Source organism: Phyllostomus hastatus, unplaced genomic scaffold (genome assembly GCF_019186645.2).
Source record: "Phyllostomus hastatus isolate PE091 unplaced genomic scaffold, TTU_PhHast_1.1 phas_scaffold_28, whole genome shotgun sequence".
NCBI lineage: Eukaryota > Metazoa > Chordata > Mammalia > Chiroptera > Phyllostomidae > Phyllostomus > Phyllostomus hastatus.
In genome coordinates, this window is record NW_025334022.1 from 19,177,924 (window position 1) to 19,204,669 (window position 26,746).

The following is a 26,746-nucleotide window of genomic DNA, read 5'->3' on the forward strand; positions in this document are numbered from 1 at the left end:
TAAATGATAACACAATATTGTACACATTAAGTGCCTAATAAGTAACACAGACAATGAGAGTTACAGGAGTTCAGAGAAGGGAATATTAATCAAGGTCAAGTGATGGGGCAGAGTTTAGTGTATAAACTTGCACTGGGTCTTAGATACCTGATGATGAGAAAGGGTTATGTGAAAAAAAGGCCCTAAGGTTACATTGTATGCGACTACTTCCAGAACCATGTTGACATCAGTTTAGTTAAACTGCATGCCAAGTATAGGCATTAAAGTACAGACATAGCTCGTTTCATTGCACTTTACTTTATTGAGCTTCACAGATGTTGCTTTTTTAATGAATTGAAGCAAGACCTCTATCAGAAAAAAGATCACGACTCAGTTTACTGAGACATGCTCTTTAATGCAATGGTCTTGAACCAAATCCACAATGTCTTTGAGGTATTCCTGTACTCCATAGAAATTCATTAGAAAATATGTGTAATAAAGTTTTATTAATTTTTGTTCTATATTATTCCTAACAAATAATGGCTAACTTGTATGTTCTTCTCTGTAAAACAAGTGGCACATGTATTTGTTTTTCAGTGACTACAGTTTTACGAACACCCCATGAGTCTTACATGTATTACTTGGAGTGGGATGATATCATCATGATGTGATTTGCTAGTAAGACGCTAGTAAATAGATTCTCCTGCCATGAATTAGATGCTTCCCAAGCAAGAGGGTCTCATGATGAAAACACCAAATTATCTAAGTTTTGGTTTCGATGGAGTCCAGTCAATTGAATACCCAAACAAATGCAGCATTTTCTGTCAAATGTTCATGGACTCTCACAGGCTGGGAGTGAAAAGGACTAAGGAAAGAAAGGAGAATGTGAGACAGGATGAGTAAGGATACATTCATATACTTATGAGATAAGCTGTGGGTAGGATGCATGTACTGTGCTAGCATATATGGTATCCAGAAGATAAACTGTGTTGCATGTAATGATGTGATATACCATGCTTTGACATAGTTGTGTAACCTGTGTGGTGGAGGTGTATATGTGGCAGTGCTTGGGTAGTTTTATCTACTTAGGTAAGAGAATAGTTGACTGTATTGGGATGGGTGAACTATTGCAATGAAAACCTAAGAAGTAGTTTCTCAAAAGGGCCAAGTTCTAGGTACTGATATTGTGTGAAGATTCCCATAATAAATCTCTTCCTATAGTTTCAAAACATATATTAATGTATTCATTATTCATCAGATAATAACTGACCTTTTTTTGTATTTTAGCACCACAACACATCCTGGTGAGCAAAAACAGACAAGTCACTTTCTTCAAGGTCCTCATAGTCTAGAGAGACAGACATTAATGTAATAATCATATGTATAACTATCTGTTGACCTAACTTTTCCAAGGGAAAAGAACAGAGTGCTATGAGAGAATAACAGGGTGTGTGTTCTTTTGTATGTTTGGTGCATTTTTTGTTATACCTGGAAACAAGCCAGATGCTGTTATAAGCCTTGGTGATATGACCCTCAAGAAGCTGTTTTTCCATTTGGGCCATTATAATATGCAAGTCTTACTTAATTTATGATACTTAGTGAATGTCAGTGTAATTAGTCTATTACACATTTCTCTCCCCAGTTAGGATGTGAGCTCTTGGAGAGCAGAAACTCATTTGACCTAGGCCTGTATCTCTAGCCCAGTGCATGGAACATATTGTGGGTTCAATAAGTTATTATCTGGATGAATGAATACATTCTACTTCAATATAGTACAGGTTAAAATTATATCTTGGGTCAGCATTTTACAACAGTAGTTCAGAACCACAAGATCCCTTTACATTAATTATGTTCTCATTTTCTTGCATATCAGATGGATTTATTTATTTATTCCTCACCAAGGACATGCTTATTGATTCTAGAGAGATGGGGAGAGAGGGAGAGAGAGAAACATTGATCTGTTGACTCTTGATGTGCCATAGGGAATGACTTTGCAACCCAGAAATGTGCCCCAACTGGGAATCCAAACTGTGACCCTTCAGTTTATGGGACAACACTCCAACCATCTGAGTCACACTTGTCAGGGCCAGATGCTATTATTTTATTATAGAATGAAACTCTGTAAGTTCTCTTATTTTAAAGTATAAGTTCAATTTCAAAGTATAAACTTGAAGCTCAATTTGACATCTATAAATCAAAGATTTTTAAAAATACATTATTTAGAAATAATAATAAAATACATTTTAAGCAAAATTTCCATCAGAGACTCAAGTCCAATTAACTATTAGTTTTGGAGTGAATCTTCAATATGCCAAATAAATCCCAAATGTCTTCTGTGAATGTATTGGGCACATTGTGATGTTGGTTAATGTAAACTTGATTGTGACTGTGGTGATGGGTTTGAAAACATTTTCATCTTTATTATCTTTTTGGTGAGGGGCATGTAAGTTGCTTTTAATAAGCAGCCAGTTTACTGCTTCATCAGCCTTTTTGCTTCTGAGTTTTACCACTAAACCTTCAGTTAAAATCCTTTCCAGAGGCTAAAATGTGTCTGTATACATCCACTGTATTTAACTTATACTGCAGAATGATAGGGATATCACAGAAGCAAGATTGTGAAAAGAAGTTAGAAAGGTAATTTTTTCCTGTTTGGGCTGCCATAATAAATACGGATAACACAGTAGATGATTATAGTACACAATAAGTGTGCTAAAAGATAACTCTGAGTCAAAGAATGGCATAGCCTTCCAGACTCTCTTGACCCTAGGGGTGGAGTCCTCACTTCATTAGCCACCTTAAATTTCATCAAAGAAAGGATCAGCTCTCACAAAAATGAAATTCTCCTTAGTGAGCTGTTAATTGTTTACATGCACACTGAAGCCTGATGATATGTCTTCTAATTTTACTAATGTATTCCTGGCCCTGTTGCTTCGATAGCCTCAGGCAAACTCTATCATAAAAATGCAGGTGTGCTTAGCAGGTATAATAAAAGTACAGATGTGCCTAGCAGGTTTGTCAGTTGATATGCTTATATCAGCTTAAAAGAACTTCACATTTCTATAAATTAAGAAATGAATCACTAGGGCACTGAATCTTTGATTGCCCTCTCTTCATCATTTTCTCTGCAGACCCAGACTGACTAGGCTATTTTACCAGAGGTGGGAGATGACTCATTTCCCCACATTACTTTGTCTAACAGATGGCATTATTTTGTCTTATGCACAAAGAGACTGACAAGTGACATTGTTGCATTGATTTTATTGTACTAGGCTATGGAGAGCACTGGCCATAAAGAATATATAATCTGGGACAGAAGTTTGCATTTGGGACTTGGGGCTTTGGTAGGAGAGACAAGGAGATTTTTTTTAAGGGCATATGAAGGTCGGAAAGAGAGAAGTGCTATATAAGCAAGATATTATTTTCTATATATCAGAAAATACTGAAGACCCATATAGGGTTCTTAGGCTAATGTCGTCATTTGGCACTGAAAAGTAGCTTTTAAACTGTCCTAAAACTGTTGACCCAATGCTTTTTAATTTCTGCCCATAGTTACAGACTTCTTGGTAATTTTCATTAACCAAGAAGCCTAAGGATACTGTGTGGCTGAGCTAATAATTGTTTTTTTGCCAATGTTGAAATATTAGGGCAGCAATTTTCCCCATTAAGTCAAATGTGAGAAATAGGAATCCTTTAAAACATGTGTATAGTGCGTGTGTAATGGTTGTGTGTATTTGTATGTGTACTTTCCTTTAGTGGTGGTCACTGAATGTGAGAGTGGAAGGAGTAGGAATATGTGAAAATTCTGGGATAATTAGACATACAAGTTTTATCTTGTGTAGGATGAATTGAGGATAATTTTGTTTCTTCTGACATATTTAGGGGGAAGAATTGTCAACTGGGTAGAATCCTCTATTTCTTCTCTCAGAAAGGTAGATGTTTTGTTATAGGTAATCACTATTGTGAGAATAAAATTATCAAAGCTTGTTGTTATTTTAAAAAGAGGGGGTTCCTTGTATTCTGCAAAGTGTACAGATACCAGTGTAATTTACTATTATAGCCAAATTACAAAGTGCTCCTTCTTAAGGAGCTTAGTGCCACCTGTTAAAACTCAAAATTTCTTGATCAAAACCAGAGATGCTTTCTTGCTAGTGTATCAGGTATTAATTTTACTCTATCTCAAATTCTGGATACAGAAAATATCTCATTATTTTCTAAATTAAATTGGACCCAAAGTCCCTTTTATGGGAAATCCTTTGGAAGGATTTAATGTCATTTATTATCAGGTCTTCCTTCCCACTTCCCCAGCATTGTGGAAAGGCAATGGGTGTTTTATGTAATCTCAAACTTGAGAAGTCTCTTAATGATTTAGTTCACAAAGGTCCCTGCTGATAGACTTATTTGTCAAGACTTCATTTTCTACTTCAGGGAGGAGGGTAGTACCACTTCTTCTCTGACCTGCTTAAACACAGGTTTGGCGGTTGGGGTGGAAGGTATAGCACATTTGTTCTCTAGATGGTACTCACCTGAGATTCCATTGTTTCCCCACCAATTCCCAGGGCTTAAAAACACATGTTCCACTTATTTGGCGCTGGGGACCAAGAAAAGTGCAGGGACTTTTCTGGTCTTATGGACCTTTTCATAGACCCAAGATCAGCTCTTTAGCCTGCCTATCTCTCCAAGCACCTCTCTCCATCTTGTCTTTCACATGGTTTTGTATAATCCCTTCCCAGTGGACCTTTAAAGATACATGTTTGCAACTCTCTCCAGTGAGAAAGTGGGACAAGAAATACTGAAATCAGTCTCTTTTATTCAAATTACCAGGTAACAGTAGTTCCATGAAATAAACACTGCTCCTATTACCACAAAGTGAATGTATGGTCCCTGTAATTGTTGCCTATTATTATTAAAAAACCATGAGAACATAAAAGCTGTCTTAGACTAAAAGTTATTCTGGTTTACCTTCCCAAAGTATAGCCCCATTGCATCACTCTCCTCCTTTAAAAAGTTAGTAGCTTGTCATTGACCATCAAATAAAACATTCCTTTTTAAGTATATTTTATAGATTATGCTATAACAATTGTCCTTTTTCCCCTTTATTCCCCTCCACCCTGCACCCTCCCTCCACCAGCATTCCCCTCCCCCTTAGTTCCTGCCCATATGTCATACATAGAAGTTCTTTGGCTTCTCCATTTAGTATACTATACTTAACCTCTCCTTACCTATTTTGTACCTACCATTTATGCTTCTTATTCCCTGTACCTTTTCCCCCATAGTCCCCCCAACCCCCCTGCTGATAACCCTCCATGTGATCTCCATTTCTGTGATTCTGTTCCTGTTCTACTTGTTTCTTTAGTTTGTTTTTGTTTTTGTTTTCTTAGGTTCAGTTGTTGATAGTTGTGAGTTTGTTGTCATTTTACTGTTCATAGTTGTGATTGTCTTCTTTTTTTAAAGATAAGTCCCTTTAACACTTCATATAATAAGGGCTTGGTGATGATGAACTGCTTTAACTTGACCTTGTATGGGGAGTACTTTAACTGCCCTTCCATTAATTACGTTACCCAAGATTAAAGATAAGGAGAGAATCTTAAAAGCAGCAAGACAAAAGGAGACAGTTACCTACAAAGGAGTGCCCATAAAATTATCAGCAGATTTCTCAGAAGAAACCTAGCAGACAAAAAGGGGCTGGAAAGAAGTATTCACAGTCATGAAAGGCAGGGACCTACATCCAAGATTACTGTATCCAGCAAAGCTATCAAAACTTTTCCGACCTCCACAACTTAGTCTCAATTTACCTTTTCAGTTTTTTCTCCTGTCAGAACTTCACTGTCAGGTAAAACTGGATTCTGTTATCTGCACATTATTATCTGAATGGTATCACTTGCATGCCTTAGCTCAGGAGGTATTTTTAAGTTAATTTTTTAAAGTTGTTTTTTAATTACAGTTGACATACAGTATTATATAGTAGTTTCAGGTGTACAACATAGCAATTAGACATTTTATACACCTTATGAAGTGATTCATGTTGTTCTGACTGGAATGCCCTTTCTCTGTATCTACATGTGGAGATCCTACTTATTACTCAAAGTTCAATCCAGACACTATTTCCTTCAGGGATTCTTTCTGCTTTCTTTCATCTGACTTTATTTCTCTCCTTTGAACCTCAGAACATTTCATTTGTCCTTCCCTATATATAATTCTCAGTTCTGAGTTAGACTATAGCAATGTGTATTTTTGCTCTAGCTATTCAACTTTACTGCATATTTCCTGAGAGCAGGCATTATTACCAAGGGCTGAAAAATCTCCTAGAATAGTGCCTGAAAGGCCGGACATTCAGTAATTAATTTTGAAATGAGTAGATCATATACAAGCTATCTTTAGGTCAGACATTTTTTTCCTCTTTCTTCACACATGCCTCCAGATGTTTGAGGCTGTATCTATTTTTATACATGTGAATTTCTCTCTCCAACAATTCTTAAACTTTGGCTCCCCACAGCATAAACACATGTCTACCTATTTTTTCCTGGTTGTTTTAGTTTGAATTTTCCTTGTACTTTCTTTTCTGATTTATTACTGACAGCCCCATTCTTTGTCCCATTTACTATGTGGCTATTGGAGATAAATTAAACTGTAATGGAATAGAAGAGATAATTCTATATTCCACATATGCCTAACTTTTTAAAAAGTTGATAAAACTCTAAGCACCACAAGCATAATAAATTCTAAAAGAAACTAACAAAATACCATTGTAAGTTTTTTATTTTTAAAAAAGTGAGATAGAGAGTTCTCTTTGCACACTTATAAAACTTTCAATGTTGGGCCATTAGCCACTCTACAAGTTTTCTTTTTAAAAAACTAAAAGTCACATTTCACAATCCTAACCTACTGAAAAGGTAGGGGAGAAGGGAGAGAGCACTGAGTATAGTCATTATGCAAAAAGTCACTTTCTAGAACGGGATAATAAACACTTATCATCATCCAAAGATGGAACCCCTGGTGAGAATAAGAACATGCTAAATGCATGCTAAACAAATAATAGGTGCAGATATTAACTTAATATAATTTTAAAATATATCTCTGTGATGTCAAATGAGAGTGTAAATATGAAATATCATTAACATGTAACACAGACAGTGAAAGGCTTGTTTGGAACTGCATTTACATTAGAAACACAGAAGGCCAGTATGTCAGGAAAGAAAATCTTGTTTACCTCTCTGGATAATTTACTCATTTTAATTAATTCAATTGTATTTCATACAGTTGTTAATATGTATGTGGAAAGATATTCAGGATTATAATATATTTTAAGTTATCAAACACAATAACAGAAACCAATTAAATTTTAATGGTCTCAATCTAATTTAAAGAGAGATTTTTATTTTTGGTTTAATTCCTTCCAAGTTGAAGTAATGAAGGGTATAATATATACTATTTTCATAAATGATCATTCCTCTGTTAATCTTATAAGAGAACTAGATATTAGAATGTGGACATTCAAACTGAGGAGATTAACTATGCTTTTAGTTTAACACTGTAGTAAATTTAATCAGAATTTGAATATTATTCAGACCTTGATAGAATAATAGGATCAGAACACAATAAAAAGCATCAAAATTTCAGACTTCTAGCCACAATGGAAGTGGTAGGTAGACACACTGTGCCTACCCACACAACCAAAAGAAGGACAACAAGTTTAAAAAAAAAAACCAACCACAACTGACAGAAAAACAACCTGTATGGAAGTCTAACAACAAAGGAGTTAAGAAAGAAACATTTGTCCAAATAGAAGGCCAGAGATCTGCAGCCGGGCAGAGAGGACTCATGACAATGAGGCAGCTGACAGAGTGGGTTTTCCCACATTTTTGTGCAGATAAACCAGAAGGAACAACTGGGGAGTGAGACAGACATGCAACCCAGGGTTCCAGTGCAAGGAAATAAAAACCTCTGGCTGGAAAAACCTGTGAGGGTTGAGGTGGCTGGAAAAACTCCCAGACTCACAGGAGAGATCGTTGGAGAGATTCACAGGGTCCTAGAATGTACACAAACCACCCACCTTGGAATTAGCACCATAAGGACCCAATTTGCTTCTGGGTAGTAGTGGAAGTGACTGAAGGACAATAGAGAGCTGAACAAGCAGCATTGTTCCCTCTTGGGCCCCTCTCCCACATATAGCATCACAATGCAGTGATATGGGTTGCCCCACCCTGGCTTAGGAATACCTAAGGCTCCCTCCTTACTATGTAACAGGTGGACAAAGACAAAAAAAGTGGCCCAAATGAAAGAACAGATCAAAGCTCCAGAAAAATTTAACCAAGCTGCGAAGAGATAGTCAACTTATCAGATGCACAGTTCAAAACACTGGTAATTAGGATGCTCACAGAAATGGTTGAGTATGGTGGCACAATAGAGGAAAAAGTGAAGGCTATGAAAAGTGAAATAAAGGAAAATGTATAGGGAACTAACAGGGAAGGGAAGGAAACTGGGACTCAAATCAACAGTTTAGACCAGAGGAAGAAATAAACAGTCAACCAAACAGAATGAAGAAACAAAAATTCAAAAAAAAATGAGAAGAGGCTTAGGAAACTCCAGGATAAATTTAAATGTTCCAATATCTGAATAATAGGGGTGCCAGAAGGAGAAGAAGAGAAAGAAATTGAAAACTCACTTGAAAAAAATAATGAAGGAGAACTTCTCCAAGTTGGCAAAGGAAATAGACTTTCAGGAAGTACTAGAAGCTCAGAGAGACCCATATAATTTGGACCCAAGAAAGCACACATGAAGACACATCGTAATTACATTACTCAAGATTAAAGATAAGAAGAGAATCTTAAAAGCAGCAAGAGAAAATGAGAGTTAGCTACAAAGGAGTGTCCATTAGACTATCAGCTGATTTCTCAAAAGAAATCTTGCAGGCAAGAAGGGGCTGGAAAAAAGTATTCCATGTCATGAAAGGCAAGGACCTGCATCCAAGATTACTCTATCCAGCAACGATTTCATTTAGAATGGAAGGGCAGATAAAGTGCTTCCCAGATAAGGTCAAGGTAAAGGAGTTCATCACTACCAATACCTTATTATATGAAATGTTAAAGGGACTTATCTAAGAAAAAAATCAAAACTATTAACAGTAAAATAACAACAATCTCACAACTATCTACAATCAAACCTAAAAAAAAAAAACTAAGCAAACCACTAGAACAGTAACAGAATCACAGAAATGGAGATCACATGCAGGGTTATCAGCAGGGGAGGGAGAGGAGGAGAAAGGGGGAAAAGGTACAGGGAACAAGTAGTATAAATGGTAGGTACAAAATAGACAGGGGGAGGTTAAGAATAGTATAGGAAATGGAAAAGCAAAAGAACTTATATGTATGACCCATGAACATGAACTAAAGGGTGGGAATGCAGATGGGATAGGGTGTGCAGGGTGGAGGGGAATAAAGAGAGGGGAAATGGGACAACTGTGTTTACATAATCAATAAAATATATTTAAAAAATAAAAAATTAAATAAGCCATCAATGTTTTTTATCTTCTATTTTTATTTTTTATTATTGAAAAGAATTAAAATTTGAAGTTAAAGTTGTGCATCCAGATGAGAGCCCCAGACTGTATTGGTGCTGGTTCTGCCATTAGCTACTATATGAAAGTGAATAAGTCCATTCTGATCCTCAGTATCTTCATTTATAAGTTTAGTTCTGAAATACCAATATTTCATAATTCTAAATAAAGGAAAATATTGGTATTCTTCTCTTTTGACATTAAAGGAGATACGAACATCTTATACAGAAAGCTAGAGGGTACTTTACTGGACTGAGTTTGTCTCCTTGAAAGCTGAGTGCGGCATGACATTTATTTAAGCTATATCAGACATAAGAATGTCCCAAGTCCCACCATGGACCACAGATTCTTAATTTAAATAAAACAAATGAAGTCTTTTAAAGATTCTTATTAATGCTTAATTTCTTAAATGAAAGCTAAGTTACTAGATGTCATGACTTCTCCTTGTGAGGTTTGAGAAGGCTTTTGTGTCATTATAGAGTCAATGCCTAATACATAGGGATAAATTTCTGGTTTGGTGGTAGAAGGCACATTTACCTATGGCAGCATTTAGAGTTTCTTACTGTGCCTGGAATAAAACTTTTTTACCACCCCTCTCCCCCAAAACACACACACACACACACACACACACACACACACACACACACACACACACACATTTTTCCAACCTACTTCTTGTCTGAAACTATTAACTACATATCACTATATAAAATAAAAATGTGAAAGTGATGTTTTTTAATTCTAAAAACATTGGATTTATTTCTTTTAATCAAAATGATAGATACATGTGGTAAAAAAATCAAAGAAACAGAAGAGCTATCATAACAATATTTTCTCATTATTTACCTCTCCATGACAGTACTATTTCCTCCAAATAACTTATTTTAAATATTTCTGCTAATAGAATTTATGATGGTAAATTAGATTTCTCTAAATAATGCACATATACTTCTATTTCCCTATGTATGAAATGGGGGAAAGAAGGGGAAGGGACAAGTCAAGGAACATGAGTAGAGGACTCATGGGCACAGACAACAGGGTAGGTGGGGCAGGGGAGTCCAACAGGGAAAATAGTGGCACAACTATAATTGAACAATAAAAATAAATAAATAAACACATACATACATAAATAAATACATAAATAAAGAATATGTAAGGGGTGGCCTGGGATGGCAGTAAAAGGCAGAAAACTGTACTTGAACAACAATTAAAATATAAATAAATAAATAAATAAATAAATAATAAATAAATAAATAAAGTATGTGGATTCAGTTTACTAATTGTCCCCTTTCTCTTTTCTTGGTTATGTTATTAATTACATTTGTAACATTAAACTGACATATTCAACCCCTGTCTACTAACTTCCATCAGTAATCTCTTGACTGCCTTTTTGTTTTGAGAATATTAGCATGCTGACCCTTTCTCCCATGTGTCCCATGGCCCTGTACTCATGTCCTAATTTGAATTACATACTCTCTTGTTCACATATAAACTGTTTGCCATGAATGTTGATATTTCCAGTATTTTTAGTAGGATGATTATAAAGTCTAAAAATCAATAAGTAGCATTTTCATTTTAAGCCAGTGTAAATACCTTCAGTGCAAACCAAATTCTATACAGAAATTGCATTTCCTTCCTGTTGATCTCAATGCTGTGATCCTTGAGCCACACAAATGGGAAGAGTTCTAACATCAACTACAATAGGTATTGTATTCTTATACATTTTCAACTGCTGACCATCATAGAATTTAGTTTGTTTCAGAGGTGGATCATGACTTTCTCTATAGTTTTCTGATATTTCTCTGGAGTTTCAAATAGCTTTTTAAAATTCTTTATAAGATTTAATTTTATCCTACCCTGATTTTCGCCAGATGCTAAAGGTATATTCTACTCTATCAATTTATTTTTTTCACATTTTTTATTGTTGTTGAAGTACAGTTGTCTCCATTTTGCATACACCACTCCCCCTACCCCAGCCATCCCCTCTTCCCACCCTTCATCTTACTCCCCTTTGATTTTGTCCATGTATCCTTTATAGATGTTCCTGAAAACCCTTCCCCTGTTTATTCCCCATCATTCCCTCCCACCTCCCCTCTGGTTACTGTCAGTTTGTTCTTAACTTCAATGTCTCTGCTTATATTTTGCTTGCTTGCTTATTTGTTTGTTTTTTACTCTTCTTTAAATTTTATTTTAATTGTTGTTGAAGTACAATTTTCTATTCTTTACTCCCATCCCCGCCCACCCACCCAGCACTCCCCTCCTCCCTCCCATTTCCACCCACCCCTAGTTTTTGTCCATATGTCCTTTATACTTGTTCCTGTAAACCTTTCCCCTTTCCCCCTGAAATTCCCCTAAAATTCTCTCCCCATCCCCCTCTGAACATTGTCAGCCTGTTCTCTATTTCAATGTTTTTGGTTATATTTTGCTTGTTTGTTTGTTTTGTTGTTTAGGTTCCTGTTAAAGGTGAGATCATGTGGTATTTGTCCCTCACTGCCTGGCTTATTTCACTTAGCATAATGCTTTCCAGTTCTATCCATGCTGTTGCAAAGGGTAGAAGCTCCTTCTTTCTTTCTGCTGCATAGAATTCCATTGTGTAAATGTACCATAGTGTTTTGACCCATTCATTTACTGATGGGCATCTAGGTTGCTTCCAACACTGGGCTATTGTAAATTGTGCTGCTATGAACATTGGGGTGCATAGGTTCTTTTGGATTGGTGTTTCAGGGTTCTTAGGATATAATCCTAGCAGTGGAATTGCTGGGTCAAAAGGCAGATCCATTTTTAGTTTTCTGAGGAATTCCATACTGTTTTTCATAGTGGTTGTATCAGTCTGCAATCCCACCAACAGTGCACTAGGGTCCCCTTTTCTCCACAACCTCTCCAACACTTGTTGTTTGTTGCTTTGTTTATGATGGCCATTCTGACTGGTGTGAAGTGGTATCTCATTGTGGTTTTAATTTGCATCTCTCTGATAGCTAGCAATATTGAGCATCTTTTCATGTGTCTCTGGATCCTCTGTATGTCCTCCTCGGAGAAGTGTCTGTTCAAGTCCTTTGCCCATTTTTTAATTGGGTTGCTTGTCTTCTTAGAGTGGAGTCATGTAAGTTCTTTATATATTTTGGAGATTAAATCCTTGTCTGAGGTATAATTGGCAAATATGTTTTCCCATACACTTGGTTCTCTTTATTTTAATACTGTGTTCTTTAGCTGTGCAGAAGCTTTTTATTTTGAATCCCATTCGATTTTTTTTATTAGGTTCCACTTAAAGGTGAGATCATATGGTATTTGTCTTTCACTGCTTGGCTTATTTCACTTAGCACAGTGCTCTCCAGTTCCATCCATGCTGTTGCAAAGAGTAGAAGCTCCTTCTTTCTTTTTGCAGCATAGTATTCCATCATGTAAATATACCATAGTTTAAAATAATCTTCAAATACTTAATTTGGTACAAGGGAACCAAGGAGTTTACATTGAACAGAAAGACAAAATCAGCTTAACAAATTCTTAATATTGCATATTGTAGGATAAAGAAAAGGACAGCTATATTTAAGTCCCTTCAGGCCAGAAAGATATTTATTGTATTCAATATGATTACTTTATATGTACTTGAAGATTTGATTTTAGCATTGCATTTACTGAATTCATTAAGGTACTTTATTCAATCCAGGAGCAAATATGGGAACAAATAATTATTTCTAATGGTAGTTTTGGAAGAAGTATTCAAGATAAGGAAGTGTACTCTCTAGAGCATCTCCATCTCAGTCACTGGCTATCACCATAGAGATGTCAGAGGAATAAATGGTAATAGAGTTGGTAACAGAATTGGGAGGGAGCAGTATGAGACAGAAGCAAGTTCTAATAATTATGAAAACTACTACTATTCTACTGTAAAGAGGTAACAGTTTGAAAATGTTTCATTCAAATATTTCATTTATTTTATGAGTTATGGATATTCTAAGGAATATTTCATTAAGGTCTCTAAGTTATCTTCAGTGGTAATCTTAAAACAAACACTGAAAATTTCTTTTGCTTTGCTTCTCAAGTAAGGACAAAAATTAACTCCAAAATAGAAAACACAATTTTGAAAAGATATTTTAAAGTATCTCTGCTTCCTAAATATTACCAGTTTGTCATTCAGCATAACCCAAGATGTAACACCAATTTGTTCAGAGAGTAAAAGATAGGTTAATTGACTGTAAAGAATTTACCAGTGGCATAACTAAGGTGCAGTGAGGCAGGAGTGCTCACTGATTCAGACAGATTCCTGACCACCATTCCATTTTGTAGCTCCCACTGAAATTAATAGGAATCTTGGAGCAACTCAATTTTTTTATGTAGCTCTCAGACCTTAAAAGTATCAAAGATCTTAATCAGTATGTAAATGTTGTATTTTCATAGAAAGTGGAAGAATTTGTGCATTCTAAAATAATGCTATGCATAATTTGCATAATGAAGAACCACGACTTTCACCAGACTGAAGACCACAACCTAAACAAAGAAATTACAGTCCGATCTCTGCCTTGGCCTTAGAGAAGTTCTCCATTGGCAAAGCTAAGTAAAGGATTGGATATTAAAAAAAAAAAAACCTTTAAGTTTGAAGTGAAAGCCAAAATTTACCTTTGTTATTTAAATAATTATTAGGTATTTTATTTTATTTTTAAGCCTCACCCAAGGATATGTTTATTGATTTTAGAATGAGAGGAAGTGGGGAGAGAGGGGATGGGGAAAGAGAGAGATTCCCAAATGGGAATCGAATCCACAACATTTTGGTATACAAGTTGATGCTCCAACCAACTGAGCCACTTGGGTAGGCTAATTATCAGGTTTTTTAGAGTCAAAAATACTCTGGTGGTACTAAAGAATTATAAAATAAACATAACAAACTTGACTATGGCTTTGTTGAATTGCTATGTATGTTTGTGCATGTTCACATGCATATATACTCTAAGTTTAAATACTAGTTATGCTCTATTTAAGGAAGACAAGCTTTGTAAAAAAAAAGTGTACAGAGAACTTTTTGAGTCCTTCGAAAAAATACAGGTGGCAAAACCTTTGCAGGGTATTATCAGATTAAATTATTTCTATATAATACATTGTCCATAAAATCTTAGCTAGATGACTGATAGGAAAAGGAATTTTGCTCTGCTTTAAGAATTAGTTACATATTCACCTCTTCCTGGTCGATTCAAGAGGGGTGTGTGTGTGTGTGTGTGTGTGTGTGTGTGTGTGTGTGTGTTTTAATTTCCTAAGATAGAAACACTGTATAGCTTTTCTTACGTTTCTGTTTTGAGAAAAATGGTGTGTTTTCCTAGGGCTGCCATAACAATGTATCCAAAACTCATAACAGAAATGTATTATATCACAGTTGTAGAAGTTAGGAGTCCAAAATTAAGATGTCAGCAAGATTAGTTCCTTCTAAGTCTCTTCAGGAGAATCTGTTCCATGCCTTTCTCCTAACTTCTGGTGTTTTTCTATCATCCCTCTAATCTCTGCCTTTATCTTCACACAGCATGCTTCCTATGTCTCTGTCTCTACATCATCTTCCCTCTGTGCACATCTGCCTCTTCATGCACATTTTAAAAATAAGGACATAGTCATATTGGATTACAACCCATGCTAACAACCTCATCTGAACTTTATCAGTGGCAAGGACCTTATTTGCAAATAAGGTCACATTCACAAGTATTGGGGGCTTATGACTTCAAATCTTTGGTGGAAGGGGACAACACAATTTATCCCATAACAACTGGAAAGTTGAAATCTGAAATTAGAGCAAAAACAAAAATGAAAGGGGAGGACAAACAGTTTTGTAACAGATTTACATTAGCTGAACAGTAATAACCAGAATGTGTCATGTGAGTTCTAAATTATTTTGATAAGTAATACACCACAAACCAAGTATGTTTAGATAACATAGGCAGGAGCAGGTAACTACTGAAGGCTTAGCAAATGATGAGTGTTTAGCAAATGATGGGCCAATATCTCCAAAAGTTAGAGTCAATGCAAGTAGTCCTCATTCAGAAGTTATTAGCTGTATGATTGGGACAAGCCTGAGTTCTCTCATTTGTAAGAGTATAAAGTAATAGTGCCACCTCACATGAATATTAGCAAGAATAAATGATTATACATAAAGCATTTAGGAAAATATATACCACAAATAAGTAGTTTATGAGTTTGATATTAGTAGTACTATTGTTACTCCGAACTTCATTTTTCATGTATAACAGTACACTGTGGATATCTTTCCATCTTCCTCATATACTTCTTTTTTTTGTAAGGAACCAAGTACTTTGCTTGAGTAATAACTTTGTTTGCTTAAAAACAGCTTTATTTAGGTATAATTCACATAATAAATTGCACTTATTTAAAGTAAAAACAGTTAATGCAATATTCATGGACATGGAGTTCATAGAATATAGATTGTTCTTTTCATTATTTTATTTTGCCTGTTTTGAACATATATGTTCATGATTACCAAAAGAAGCACAGATTCCTATAGTGGATTCTGATATTTATTGAAACTGCAATATAAAGGATAGAGTAGATATTAGATTATGCAATACAGGCTGTTTTTAAAAATCTACTGGAATAAACAACCCTAATACAAGAATACAGATTTTGAATTGGCCTGATATTATGGAGTGATGTACCCAGGTTTCAGGGTATATTTGAAAAGAGCATTTTAATTAAAGTTTGGTGATAGATTATTAGTTTGATTTAACTGTGATTGGTATACAATAAAAGAGAGATTTCCTGTTATTTAATTATATCCTAGGATGATTAAATATTCCACAATAATAATTATTTAATGAATTTATTTTTAAATATCTTATGATTTTATTATTTTTGTTGATGCAATTATTTAATTCTGTTTTACTAGGTAATCTTGTTTAAGTTCAATTCTTAAAATAGCAATTTTATTCATTTTCAAAGTTAAGACATAGAACATTTTTATTTCAATTTAAATTTCTGGCCTTGGCTGGTGTGGCTCAGTGGATTGAGAGATGGCCCACAGACCAAATGGTCACTGGTTTAATTGCCAGTCAAGGCACATACCTGGATTGTGGGCAAGGTCCCTGGTTGGGGGCATGGGAGAGGCACCTGATTGGTGTTTCTCTCACTTATCGATGTTTCTCTCCCTCCTTTCCCCTCTCTCTAAAAATAGATAAATAAAATATTTTAAATAAATTTCTGTTATGTTTTATGCTTTGTAGTTTACACAGAGACTGTATCACTACTTGGTGGCAATGTATTCTAAAGCTGGGGGACAATTTAATTGAAAAAGAAAAGTCTCTTAAGAAATGGATGTATGCTCTTAAACAATCAAGCAACAATAGCATCATAGTATGCACAAAATGAATATATGTTTCACAATCTCTGATGAAGTAAATACAATCATGTCACATGCTTTACCGAAAAACATAGCAGGCCTTGGAAGATAATAATAAACATTAACAATTGATAGAAATATCCCAATCTCTTTATGTAGTCAGAATTAAAGTTTTCAACTATATGTAATCAGCATGACATTGTGCAACTTTAATAATTAGTTCAAGTTCAAGTCATCATTCCTCCAAATTATTGTCTATCTTCAACTCCTTATGAAATTTCCCTATGGGAGAAGACAGTGTTTGAAGTCATGGAAGGAATGATGATGAAAATGTAGTCATTTATATTTAACAAAATAGGCATTACCAATAACACTATTTTTGCAAGCTTTATTGAAATCCTTAGACATCATTTTTTCCCTGTATAATCAAATTAATAATGTGTTACCAATGTGTTTAGCAATTCTAAACAATAGAGTAATCTGTCATGAATTGTCAAGTAGCTAAAGAACCTTTAGTAAAAAGCAAGTATTGTATAGTTCTATTGTCTGCGCTAGCTTAAGAGCACAGTACAGAGAGTCAGAAAACAGTCTCAGAGTTGTGATCAACTTATGTGTGACTTCAAGAAAGCTACCTTTTCAGGTCCTCAAAGTACTGTTTTGTAAGATGAAGAGGTTGGACAAGTTAACCACCAAAGTTCTTTCCAGTTCTAATATTCTGTGACCATATGGTTCAGAGCTTCACCTTAGATGGTGGCCTTCAAGTAACAGTGATACTCTCTTTCAATTCAAAATTCCATCCTTTGATTATAAAATAAAACATACTTACAGAAAAACCACACAAAACAGATGCACACTTTAATGAACTATTGTGAGGGTAATATGTGTGTAACCACCACCTAGGTCAAGAAATAAAACTTTACCAACTACCCATGGACCCCTTTCTGTGCCCCTACCCAACATCAACCTCATCCTCACTATTCAAAGTAACTACTGTCTTCCCTTTTCAAATAAGCAATCATTTTTTGCATTTGTTTGATTCAATTATTATTTTTATTTATCAATCAACTTTTTGAGGTATAATGTACATAGAGTAAAATGTACTAATCCTAAGTGTACTATTGGATTTTTATTGATTTTTCAGAAAGAGTGAGAGGAAGGGGGAGGGGAGAGAGAGAGAGAGATCAATTAGTTGTTTCACTTATTGATGCATTCATTGCTTGATTCTTATATTGCCATGATTGAGGATTGAACCTGCAACCTTGGTGTGATTGGGATGACACTCTAACCAACTGAGCTATCCAGCTGGACCTGTTTGACAGATTTTAACAAATATATACACTTGTGTGGCCAGCAGCCAAATTAAGATTTAAAGTAACCCTAACCAAGGATGTACTTGGAAAATTATGACACTAAAGAAAGAAATAGAAGAAGATACAAATAAGTAGAAGCACATATGATGTTCATGGATAAGAAGAATTAACATCATTAAAATATCCATATAACCCAAAGCAATCTATGTATTCAGTGCAATCCCTATAAGAGTTCTAATGAAGTATTTCACAGAACTAGAACAAATATTTAAAAAATTTATATGGAACCACAAAAGGCCCTGCATAGCAGCAGTGATCCTGAGAAAGAAGAACAAAGTTGGAGGAATCACACTACCTAATATCAAACTATAATATAAGGCCACAGTCATCAAAACAGCATGGTACTGGCATAAAAACAGACACATAGATCAACGGAACAGAATAGAGAGCCCAGAAATAAACCCACAGCTTTTATAGTCAGTTAATATTTGACAGAGGAAGCAAACATATACAATAGGCTAAAGATAGTTTATTCAATAAATTGTGTTGGTAAAAGTGGACAGATATGTGCAGAAAAATGAAATTAGACTGCCTTCTTATACCACACATAAGAATAAATTCAGTATGGATCGAAGACTTAAATGTTAGACCCAAAACCATAAAGATCCATTAGAAAACATAGGCAGCAAGTTTTGGGCATTGCTCATAGCAATATTTTATGGAATATGTCTCCCCAGGCAAGGGGAACAAAAGAAAAGAGTGAACACGTGGGACTGCATCAATATAAAAATGTTTGTACAGCAAAGGAAACCATCAACAAAATAAAAAGACAACACACAAAATAGGAGAATTTATTGGCTAATATATCCAACAAGGCAGGGGTCCCCAATCCCCACACCAAATATGGATACTGGTCTGTGGCCTGTTAGGAATTGAGACCCACAGCAGGACATGAATGGCAGGTGAGGGAGCAAACCTTCATCCTGCTCACTAGTGCTTATATTACTGTCTGAGCTCCATCCTACCCCCATTTGAGGAAAACATTGTCTTCCATGAAATCAGTCCCTGGTGCCAAAAAATTGGAGACTGCTGTGATAAGGGGTTAATAGCCAAAACTTATAAAGAACTTAACAAAATTCAACACCAAAAAAACTCCACGACCCAATTAAAAACAAATGGGCAAAGGACCTGAATAGACATTTCTCAAAGGAGGACATACAAATGACCAATAGACATATGAAAAGATGCTTAATGTCACTAATCAGAGAAATGCAAATTAAAACCACAATGTGATATTACCTTACACTTGTCAGAATGGCTATCATCAATAAAACAGCAAAAACGAGTGCTGGTGAGATGTGGAGAAAAGCAACCTTTTCGTACTTTGGTGGAAATGCAGATTGGTGCAGCCACTGTGGAAAGCAGTATGGAGATATATCAAAAAAGTTAAAAAATGGGTCTACCTTTTGACCCAGCAATCCAGCTTCTGGGGATATCTGAAGGAACTGAAAACACTAACTGGAAAGAATGTGAGCACCCCTATGTTCATTGCAGTGTTATTTACAATTGCCAAGACATGGAAGCAGCCCAAGTGTCCATCAGTAGAGGAATGGATAAAACAACTATGGGACATTTACACAATGGAATACTACTCGGCCATAAAAAGAAGAAAATTCTACCCTTGTGACAATATGGATGTACCTGGAGAGCATTATGTTACATGAAATAAGCCAGTCAGAGAAAGAGAAATACCATATGATTTCACTCATGTGGAATCTAGTGAACAAACTAAAATAGGAAGTAAAATGGGGGCAGACTCATAGATGGAGAGCAGGATGGCAGCTAGTGGTGGAGGTAGGTTAGGGGATGGTGGGATTAAGCAAAAAAGAAAAAGGACCCATGGACTCGTGGACAACAGTGTGATGATTGCTGAGTGGGGTATAAAGGGACTAAATGGTAATGGGAAAAATAGAATACAGATTAAATTTTAATTTTTTTTGCCAGAAAAAAAATGTAAAGTATTTTAATTAACTCCAAATGTTTCTATATGCCCTTTGCAGTTAGTTAACCTCTCTCCTACATTCTCAGTCTTAGGCAACCACTGTTTTTCTTCTATTTTCTTGCATGCTTACTTTCTCTTTTTTAACACACTCTATGTGGTAGTCACTGTACTTCAGTGAGTGAAATAATTAATAAACCTCGGAGTTTTTTCATCAAGGCAATCACCAGTTCTGTTTTGCTTACCAATGTATAATCCAGATAACACAGCAACAGGTTTGGTGGCCATGGCTGTAGGTAGGGGCCCAGTGCCCAGAGTGCACATGTGAAGACCAGGGCCACTAGTCCAGCAATGGGAAACACTCCTGCTCCACTCCCGTGGCCTTCCTCACCCACTCAGCTCCCTGCCCTAAGCTGGAAGGCTGGCTTGTGGGGTTGAGTGGTCTGAGCTGAGGACACTGAGAGCTCAGATAGGTGACAGTGGCATTGATAGTACTGGTAACAATGGCCTTAGGCAGCAGAAAAGATAAAAGATAGCTGGATTGAGCTGGGAGATGTGACACCACACAATATTAAACAGCTGAAGAGATTAAAGCAGGTCATTTTTCCAGTCAGCTACAATGACAAGTTCTGCAAGAATGTGCTGGAGTTGGAGAGCTAGCAAAAATTGCCTAACTCAATGATATTACAGTAGGTGCAGTATGCTGTAAGGTGGATCATTCGCAGAATCACAAAAAAGTGCATCATGACACTAGAATGTCTGGCACCATACTGAAGGCTAGAAATAGGAACTGAAATGTTAAATTATGTCTTAAACATCTGTGAAAATGATGGTACCTCTGACATCTATCTGCATGTCCAGATCAGCAATGTGTCACAATTGACTTCTACAGGAAGTTTCGTTTTGAGATAATTGAGGCCAAGAACTACTGTAAGAAGATAGAGCCCTCAGATGCTCATGTGATGCAGAAAAACCTCAAAGTCCCTTCTGAACAGAATGCAGATTTGTGAAAGACAGACAACTGAACAAATTACAAACAGACTTTCTTGCACTTGCTTGTCGCCAAATAAAAAAGAGGCCCATTGATTCCTGCCCCCCTTTCTATTAAAGATTTTCCCACTCCTTGTTCTTGTTTTTCCTCTTTTTTCTTCCCTTTTAAAAGTTTTAATACTTTCAAACACTTTCAAAATTAATCATGTTTGGATTGTTTTAGTTCTCTTGTTGTGACATGGATTGATTGTTAAAAGAGAAGGTATAGATCTGTTTAGTTTCACAGTTAAGATATTTGGTCCCAAAAATGTGTCAATTTCAATTAATTTTTAGCTTGTCCTGCTTTCACAGTGAAGTTCAGAGTCTACAAAATGTTGTATATTCCAAAACATTAAAAGAAGCAACAGCAATACCTTGTTCTCTAATCATAGACAAGTTTAGTGTGTTTGTGGTACGTTGGGTTTCTCAAGGCTATATGATATTAATCCTTAGAAACTGCCTTCACCTTCACCTTTTGTCCTTCTAAGTACTATCTCAGGAATTAGATCATTGTCATCCTTGTAAGAAATTGCTAAGCTTATTTTGTCTCAAGCAATTATTTCTTCTTTCCTTGCTGGTGACTGAGGGTGAGTGGAATAGTTTGGGTAGGTAGTGTTAGACTTTGGTCTCAGTATTTGAGCTAAACTGCTTTTTGCTAATGAGTTGGTTGGTTGTTAGCAGGATTATTTTTCCTGCTGTTGATTGTTATTAGTGCCATTAACTTTTAGAGTGTGAGCTGGTGACATTAAATTTTTAAATATCCCAAGTAGAGTTAATGACCTTTAACTGGCCTAAAGAGATTTGCTGTGACTTACTTTTTTTTTCCTTCTGTCCTTTTTCTTCAGTAAACCCACAGTAGTTAGTCTAACCTTAAAAATGTAGTTGATATCCTTATAGGTCAATACTATTAAAGAATGCTGACACAGGTGTTATCTCTTGAACATATTAACTTATACCCAAAAGGAAGCTTAGATGGACTTGTGGCACAATAAATGCATTTGATGTCAGCTAATACAGGCTGTTAAAAGAATGGCCACTGAGCATTTCACTATATAGAAAAGAATTATATAGACAGTGTTTTTCAGAAAAACAAAGCTGTGCTGTTGCTTATCTGTTGGAGAACATCCAAGATTTGCTTACCTTTTGTGGCTATGATATTGAGTTTAAGGATCTGGGAGAGGGAGAATTGTTAAACATATTACTTCTATTCTTGGAAAAGTGAAACTCTAGAAGTGTTACTAATGCAAATATCTTTCTCCTGCCCAAAAATCTTCAGTGATGTCCTACTACCTAGAAATAAAAGAAAGCATATAATCTATTTATCTGTATATTCCTTGAACTTTCATTTTGAAGATATTTATTGAGTTCTTGATATTGCCCACACACTACTTGGTACTGAGTAATACGTTTTTTTTAAATACCAGAAAATCACATAAGTTTATTTCAGATGTAACAGCAATGTTAAAATAAACAAGTATCTTCTTCTACTGACAAGTCTGGTTTAGGCCAGATCATTTTCTGATGAATAAGGAGTGGTTTTAATGAACTGATAACTTCTTGTAAGATAGGAGACAACTGATATTTTCTTGTTTTCCTCCATAGTCCCATATCCAGTATTTAAATTTTTCTGCTTTGCCAATATGGATGGCCTATCAAATAACCTCATTAGACTTTAAAACAATGCACAGGGTTTGAAGATTTTGTCATTTGACTTTAAAAGGAAAGTTGATTCATAATATTTATCCTCTTATGCAAATTCTACTATGGAAATCTCATTTCTCCAAATATGTTAAGTGACAAAATTATTTTATACAATGTGTACATTTTATAATCTTAACATATTTGAGAATGTGAAAGTACAAAGCACAATAGACTTCAGCAGTCTTAATTGAGTGCCAAGAATAATAGAGAAAAGGAAGATAGTTAATGAATAGGCTTATAGGGTTTTAATCATAAGATATAAAAATGTGGAAAGACCATGCTGGATTCTTGGGTTATCAGTTTCTTCAGCTGTCTAAATCTGAGCTGAGAAGAAAGTTTAACATTAAGCACCTCTACTTTCATGGGTAAGCTTCAGCTTGTTCTTGCCAAGAGAAGAGTGCTCGAGTTACAGAAGGCCTAATTAGTTTGCAGAATATATAGCCTTTTTGTAAACTTCCAGATATCAAAATAGATTTTGATATATAAATAAATTTTCTGAGATGACATTGCCTCTATTTCTATTTCATGTGGGCTATCTAATCAGTCTTATGAATGCATCCCTAAATGAGAATATTGAAAACTGAATAGCTGCCTCATGACAATTAAGTACATGTTATTTAAGGAGGAAAAAGTATTAAATTTTGAATTAAATGTGTAGGCTCCCTATCATTATAGTGTTTGTTTTTCCACACTAGTCAATGGCTTTAACCTAAATTGTAAATGTTTGTAAAAGGTAAAGTGTCCTACATTAGCCTTATATTAAATAATTCCCTCAACTTATGGAGGAGGAGGCTATAGAAAAAGTAGAAGCTGGGCTTCTACTATCCCATTAATTCTATTAATGGGATAATCACAGGATATATCTATCATATTTTTTCAAGACAAATAGTTTTTACTATGGGGCAAATAGGTAAAAATTTATACTGGATGCCAATTGCATTTGTGTTCTAAAGAAAAAAATCTGCAGAGAAATCTATGCAATATATAATTTGTCCAGATTAGTTTTTATTCGGAGAAAGAAGTTTTGAAATATTGCCAAAGCAGTTTACTCATCACTTGAAAGTCCTTCAAAAACAGAACTATTGGGCACCATCATATGTGGGCAGAAAAGAAAAACTCCCTCAGTTTTAAGGAGGGAATAACTATTAAAGTATTTCAATGACTAAGTTTACTTGATGCAGTTAAGAACTAAACTTGTATACATTGCTGTTACATCTGAAATAAACTTTTGTGATGTTCTGGTATTTAAAAATGTATCAACCAGCACCAAGTAGTATGTGTGGGCAATATCAAGCACTCCATAAATATCTATAAAATGAAAGTTCAAGAAATATACAAATAAATGGATTAGATATTTTCCTTTATTTCTAAGTAGTTGAACATCATTGAAGATTTTTGGCCACGAGAATGATATCATTACAATTGTACTTTAGGAAAATTAAGCTAGTGCTAGTGTATAAGATAGATTAGAAAAGAAGACACAGTTGGCAAAGACCAGTAAGGAGATAGTTATAGTGGTCTAGATAAGAATGAGGGACTGAACCAAGTGATTGTAGTAGGAGGGGACTTTGTGAAGGGACACTCTACAAACCATTGTTCCTACCATACATTGGTCTTCTCCATTGAGTGACCTGTTTATTTTTTTAACTAGAATACTGGATAGAACCATCAAAGTTTTGCTAATTCCATTGTTTTACAACTATAGTACATATCTAAATTTCTCAACCAAAATATGGGCATCATCTTCTATCCTAGCTATATATGCTACAGATTTATACCATTACACTCTTAAAGAATCCCCAGGGATTTTCCCTTAAACATAGTGATACATTCTGAAAACTTTTCATGTGTTTGCCAAAATTTTAAGGTGTGGCATTTTAGAAATTTGTGCCCCCCTTCCACAACCCCTGTTTTTTTTTTTAATTTTTCTCAAATCAATATATGGCTTTTATGCATCTTTATTTTTGGTTATTTAGTTTTTCTTTCATAATCATAAACTTAACTCTGCAATCCAGGTAGAATTGGAAGGGGTAAGGAAAATATGGGGCCAAATGAACTGGTGCAAGAGCACGAAGGTTATAGAACATTCCAAGCAGATGGGGGTAAAGGGGTGCTCTCCTGAGCTACAGAAGGAATTGTCTGGTGGTTAAGACAAAACACAAGTCAAATTTATTAGAGTTGTCCACAGTCAGTAATGGTGATCTTCTGGCTGGTCCTCCCATTCCTGGACCCATAGTTCTCTGTGGCTGTCACAACACCCATGTCGTCTTTCACCTGGCAGAAGACCACATGCTTGCCATTCAGCCACTCAGTCTTGGCAGTGCAGATGAAAAACTTGGAACCATTGTGTTGGGTCCAACATTTTCCATGGACAAGATGCCAGGATCTGTGTACTTCAGGATGAAATTCTCATCATCAAATTTCTCCCCATAGATGGACTTCCCAATTGTGCCATTGTGGTGTGTGAAGCCACTACCCTGGCACATAAATCCCAGAATAATTCTGTGAAAGCAGGAACCTTTCTAACCAAATTCTTTCTCCCCAGTGCTCAGAGCATGAAAGTTTTCTGCTGTCTTTGGAAACTTGTCTGCAAACAGCTCAAAGGAGACATAGCCCAAGGGCTCGCCATCAGCAGTGATGTCTAAGAACACAGTGGGGCTGACCACAGCTGGGCACAGGAAGCTCTGGGGTGATGGTGGCTTGTGCAAAGTCTGAATCTTTAAAATTTCACAAATAAGTCTGAGGAATCATTTGACATCTTGCTGTTTCTATAGCTAGAAAACTTGGATCTTGTTATCTGCCTGCTGAACTGTTTCTTTTTCCAGAAACATAGATACCATCCAAAAATTTTCTGATATCCTTGTTTTTAATTGTTGTAGTTTGCTGAATCAAGGCAGTAGAATTTGATACAAGTTAAATGTTGTTTTCTTCAATAGTCAACTCATCTTTCTGGGCTTGAGATACTGAACAAACAACACATGACCTCATCTGAACCCTGTGGATGCATTTTTTGCCCAAGAAATTTCTGATTTCAACAAGAGAATCACTCCCCTGAATAAGTACATTGACGGAGAAGTGAACATACACAGACCTCATTTTGTAATGGAAGCCCAGGGTGACACCCTTGATCATGTTTTGTACATGACTGCAGATGGTGCAAATGGTGGACAGTGCCTTTCTATTTCCCCACCATCTGTTAACCCCAAACCACTTCTTTTTCTTTCAAGGTGACTGAGATTTACACTGGTATGATTGAAGTTTCTCCACAGGGTGCCTCTGAGGCCTGTCACAAAAACTGTGCATCCCTTCAGAATGGATATTTCCTGGGATGTAGACAGTCTGATTGCTGAGACTGGTCTTCATCCTGACAGTAGATGTGGCAAAGAGAGCCACAACCTCTCTTTTTTAATCTTGTGAAATCTGGGTAAGCTACTTAACCCACATGAGCCTCAGGGGTTTTTTTTTTTCCATTTGTAAAATCGGGATGATATTTTCTACTTTATAAGGCTATTGTACAGATTAAGTAAAATTATTTTTTAAAGAGAAACATGTTTTGCACATAGAAGAAGCTTGATAAATCTTGAATACTATCAATAATGCTATCATTGGTGTTATCACAATTATTCCTGTAGCACAAAACAGTTCACATAACTTCTGTTAGTGTGGACACAGCGAGTAAAGAATTTGACACTGGTAATTCATTGCCTTTGGTTTCAAAATTAAAATTCCTACCATCTATGGAGCTAAAATGTACTTTATAAAGATTATTGTATTTTCTTTATAGGAAGTATATTGGGGTATGAGTCATAGTTATTTTTCTTAATGGTTCATATTTGGAATAGAGATGA

General features: G+C 35.6%; 2 pseudogenes; one reads left to right on the forward strand and one right to left on the reverse strand.

Annotated features, from left to right (window-relative positions):
• Positions 1-20,415: 20,415 nt before the first annotated feature.
• LOC123805060 lies at positions 20,416-21,193 on the forward strand (annotated as a pseudogene).
• A 3,877-nt stretch (positions 21,194-25,070) lies between these two features.
• Positions 25,071-26,288, reverse strand: LOC123805062 (annotated as a pseudogene).
• Between the last annotated feature and the right edge of the window lie 458 nt (positions 26,289-26,746).